This window comes from Bos grunniens, chromosome 8, assembly GCF_055505025.1.
Source record: "Bos grunniens cultivar Pamir isolate PY7600 chromosome 8, Bosgru_T2T1.0, whole genome shotgun sequence".
Taxonomy (NCBI): domain Eukaryota; kingdom Metazoa; phylum Chordata; class Mammalia; order Artiodactyla; family Bovidae; genus Bos; species Bos grunniens.
The window spans coordinates 73,095,028-73,100,171 of record NC_141172.1 but is presented as its reverse complement, the minus strand read 5'-3'; the positions used below and the strand labels follow the sequence as shown (position 1 = coordinate 73,100,171).

Sequence of the window (5,144 nt, the reverse complement as noted above, 5' to 3'; positions counted from 1 at the left end):
ATCAACCCTGAATATTCATTGGAAGGGGACTGATGCTGAAGCTCCAATACTTTGGCCACCTGATGCAAAGCGCTGACTCATCAGAAAAGACCCTGACGCTGGGAAAGATTGAAGGCAGGAGAAGGGGGTGACAAAGTATGAGATGGGTGGATGGCATCACCAGTTTAATGGAGATGAGTTTGAACAAACTCCCGATGATAGTGAAGGACAGGGAAGTCTGGCGTGCTGCAGTCTATGGGGTCTCAAAGAGTGGGACATGACTGAGAGACTGAACAACTGGAGATAACTCATGGAGTGACCCTGAGAGCACAAGTCACCACTAAGCCTCACATCATCTGGTTGGGGGGATGGGGTCAGGTGGCATGAGCCAAAAAGAGACTTCAGCTTGAATGACAAACATGCTGAGGAAGAATTAGCCTGACCTGGAGTCCTTAAGGTCCAATGGACAGGAGTCTGAGCAAGCTCCGGGAGATGGTGAAGGACAGGGAGGCTTGGCGTGCTGCAGTCCGTGGAGCAGCTGAATTGAGTTCTTAAAGGCGCAGAACCTTTCCTTTAAATCTCTGAGCAGCAGGACCAAAGGCTGAAATCAGTTAAAGTAAAAACAAACCAAAGAATCCATTCAGAGAGCTAGGGCTTTGTACGAACTCGGTGGAGGCTTTTCCACGCTGTATTTTTTTTTTTTTTTTTGCAAACGGGCCTCTAGGTTTGCAGGCTGACTGAAGGAGGAGAGGCCGGTGGATGGGCGGCTGGAAAGCGTACGAGATGGTTGCAGAGATCCGTTTTCTCCTGGAGCGCGGACGGGGGTAGATCTGGTCTCGGCTGGAGCAAGGCGCCGGGGTGGCCACGCCTGCATCCCGCCTCAAGGATGCAAGCGCACTGCCACCTACAGAGCTAGGGAGGGAACTCAGCCTCCCGCCCTGCCCTTTCCTATGGCCCGGGTGCCCAGCGTCGGGTGGAGTTCGGATTCCTGCAGAGGACTCCTCGTTCATTACCATAACAAAGGCTTCGTCTTCCCTTGGGCAGTTAAAGTGAAAGTGAAAGTGAAGTCGCTCAGTCGTGTCGGACTCTTTGTGACCCCGTGGACTGTAGCCTACCAGGCTCCTCTGTCCATGGGATTCTCCAGGCAAGAATACTGGAGTGGGTTGCCATTTCCTTCTCCAGGGGATCTTCCCGACCCAGGGATCGAACCTGGGCCTCCTGCATTGGAGGCAGACGCTTTAACCTCTGAGCCACCAAGGAACACTTTGGGCAGTTAGTTCAGTTTAGTTCGGTCGCTCAGTCGTGTCCGACTCTTCGCGACCTCATGAATCGCAGCACGCCAGGCCTCCCTGTCCATCACCACCTCCCGGAGTTCACTCAGACTCACGTCCATCGAGTCAGTGATGCCATCCAGCCATCTCATCCTCTGTCTCCTCCTGCCCCCAATCCCTCCCAGCATGAGAGTCTTTTCCAATGAGTCAACTCTTCTCATGAGGTGGCCAAAGTACTGGAGTTTCAGCTTTAGCATCATTCCTTCCAAAGAAATCCCAGGGCTGATCTCCTTCAGAATGGACTGGTTGGATCTCCTTGCAGTCCAAGGGACTCTCAAGAGTCTTCTCCAACACCACAGTTCAAAAGCACCAATTCTTCAGTGCTCAGCTTTCTTCACAGTCCAACTCTCACATCCATACATGACCACTTGGAAAAACCATAGCCTTGACAAGCTAAAAGCCAGGTCTCACTTTGGCAATCTTACCAAGCTAACCTTATCTCCCATCTCACCAGAGGCACTGCACTTTGCTGTTGTTGTTTTAATTTATTATTATTAATTTTTAAAAATTTTATTGGAGTAGAGTTGATTTACAATGTTGTGTTAGTTTCAGGTGTGCAGCTAAGTGAATCAGTTATATATTTACATGCATATATGCTAAATTGCTTCAGTCGTTTCTGACTCTTTGCAACCCCATGAACTGTAGCCCGCCAGGACCCTCTGTCCATGAGATTCTCAAGGCAAGAATATTGGAATGGGTTGACATGCCCTCTACCAGGGGATCTTCCCAACCTGGGATCGAACCCGTGTCTATTACATCTCCTGCACTGGCAAACGGGTTCTTTACCACTAGCACCACCTGGGAAGCCCATACATTTACATATATCCACTCTTTTTTATATTCTTTTCCCACATAGGTCACTATAGGGTATTGGGTAGAGAAGTTTCTGTGCTATACAGTAGGCCCTTATTAATTTTTATTTCATATACAGTACTCTTGCCTGGAAAATCCCATGGACAGAGGAGCCTGGTAGGCTGCAGTCCATGGGTTCTCGAAGAGTCGGACACGACTGAGCGACTTCACTTTCACTTTTCACTTTCATACATTGGAGAAGGAAATGGCAACCCACTCCAGTGTTCTTGCCTGGAGAATCCCAGGGACGGGGGAGCCTGGTGGGCTGCCGTCTATGGGGTCGCACAGAGTCGGACACGACTGAAGCGACTTAGCAGCAGCAGCAGCAGTGTGTATGTGACATGCTTCCTAGGTGGCGCAGTGGTAAAGTATCTGCTGCCACTGCAGGTGACTTATAGGAGACTCCGGTTCGATCCCTGGGTTGGGAAGGTCCCCTGAAGTAGCAAATGGCAACCCACTCTAGTATTCTTGCCTGGAAAATCCCATGGACAGAGGAGCCTGGCAGAGCTGCAGTTCATGGGGTCGAAAAGAGTAGGACATGTCTGAGAGACTGAGCACACAATGTGTGTATGTCAATCCCAATCTTCCTCCTCCCCCCCACCCCGACACCTTGGTAACCATAAGCTTGTTTGTTATATCTGTAACTCTATTTCTGTTTAGTGTATAAGTTCATTTGTATCCTGTTTTTAGATTCCACATATAACTCAGTTCTGGCATCACTTCCTCAGGGCATCCTGGTCTTGCTTTTGTTGCTCTCGTGTCTGATTGTAAGGTTTTTGGTTTGGTCATTTAAAAAATGATTTTTAATTGTGCCAAAATATACATAACATACAATTGACTGTCTGAACCAGTTTCAAGTGCAGGATTCAGTAGTGTTAGTACATTCATGTGGTTGTGCAACCGTCACCTCCATCCAGCTCCAGAATTCTTTTCATCTCAAATCTTTCATTCACAAAGCAGATCTCCACTTCATCTCCCCTCAGCTCTTGGCAACCACCATTCTACATTGTCTTTGTGAGTTTGACAACTGTTGTTCAGTCGCTCAGTCGTGTCTGACTCTTTGCAACCTCATGGACTGCAGCACGACAGACTTCCCTGTCCATCACCAACTCCCAGAGCTTGCTCAAACTCATGTCCATTGAGTCAGTGATGCCATCTAACCATCTCATCCTCTGTCGTCCCCTTCTCCTCCTGCCCTCAATCTTTCCCAGCATCAGGGTCTTTTCCAATGAGTCAGGTCTTTGCATCAGGTAGACAAAGTATTGGAGTTTCAGCTTCACCATCAGTCCTTCCAATGAATATTCAGGGCTGATTTCCTTTAGGATGGACTGGTTGGATCTCCTTGCAGTCCAAGGGACTCTCAAGAGTCTTCTCCAACACCTCAGTTCAAAAGCATCAATTCTTCGATGCTCAGCTTTCTTTATGGTCCAACCTGCTTATTTCACTTAGTACAATGTCCTCAGGATTCATCCATGTTGTTGCATGTGTCAGAATTTCCTTCCGTTTTGAGGTTGGATAACGATATTGCATTGTATAGACAGACCACGTTTTGTTTATGCATTCGTCTGTTGACAGACACCTGGATCGCTTCCACCTTTAGGTCACTGTGAGTAATGCTGCTGTGAACGTGGGTGCATGAATATGTTTTTGAGCCCCGCTTTCAGTTCTTCTGACAAAGCACTCAGGGGTGCAATTGCTGGGTCATCTGATAATTCGCTTATTAATATTTTGAGGAACTGCCATACTGTTTTTCACAGTGGCTCTCTGGCGTAATTTTACATTGATTTGTGTAAGTGTTTGGTTGTCTGTCTTCTCATCCTGAGAGCAGGAATCCTGTATATTTTGCCACCTTGCCTCCTGCATCTCAGTATCTAGAACGACAGTGCCTGGGACCGAGTAACCCCTAAGATATCTGATGAATTAATGAATAAGTCAGCCTAATAGGAATGAGACAGCATAGAGAGGCTTGGTCTCTGCACTTAATGCGTTTACAAATTAGGTGGTGAGAGGTGACACACACAAGGCAGGGAGCAAATAAAGGAAGGCCATAATTATGTACTAAACTGTAGTTCTGCTTTTCAGCGTAGGAGGACTTGAGGGAAGGAGAGATTTTCATGGTAGGGGACAGTCAAGGGAAGATGGGTAGGTTTGGACTAGAAGGGAGGAAAGCAATTAGAACAAGAAAATTGTATTTTCCCCCTGGCTTTATTGAGGTACAATTGATAAAAATTGTATATATTTAAGGCATATAATTGGATTTTTTTTTTTTTCTGCATTGTGCAGCTTGTGGGACTTTAGTTTCCCAACCAGGGATGGAATCCAGGCTCTTGGCAGTGAGGGCATGGAGTCCTAACCACTGGGTTGCTGGGTAATTCCCTGGATGTTTTGAAATACCTATACATTGTAAAATAATTGCCACACTTAAGTTAATTAACATATCCATCACTTCACATAGTTATTTACGTGTGAGTGATGAGAAAACTTCCTGTCTACCCTCTAGTACATGCAGTATTTTTCTTAATTTTGTTTAATTAACATACGTCCCCCAGGATCCATGTTGTCACAAATGGTAGGATTTCCATCTTTTTAAAGGCAGAACAATATTCTATTGTGTGTATGTGCTGCATGCTCAGTTGTGTCGGACTCTTTGCAACCCTATGGACTGTAGCCAACCAGGCTTCTCTGCCCATGGGATTTCCCAGGCAAGAATACTGGAGTGGGTTGCCATTTCCTTCTCCAGGGGATCTTCCTGACCCAGGATCGGACTTGCATCTCCTGCATTGGCAGGCTGATCCTTTACCACTGAGCCATCAGGGAAGCTTTTTATGTCTAGACCACATTTTCTTTGTCCATTCACCCAGTGATGAACACTCAGGTTGTTTGTATGCCTCGGCTATTGTAAACAATATTGCCATGAACATGAGAGTTCAGATATTTCTTTGAGATAGTGACATAGTTTCTTTTGAATATATCTCCAAAAGT

The 5,144-nt window shown here is 46.5% G+C and overlaps 1 non-coding gene across 1 annotated transcript; it reads right to left on the bottom strand.

Annotated features, from left to right (window-relative positions):
* Window positions 1-1,167: 1,167 nt before the first annotated feature.
* TRNAW-CCA (transfer RNA tryptophan (anticodon CCA)) lies at window positions 1,168-1,239 on the bottom strand. Its single transcript has one exon. It is a non-coding gene; the product is annotated as a tRNA-Trp (tRNA).
* Window positions 1,240-5,144: the final 3,905 nt, after the last annotated feature.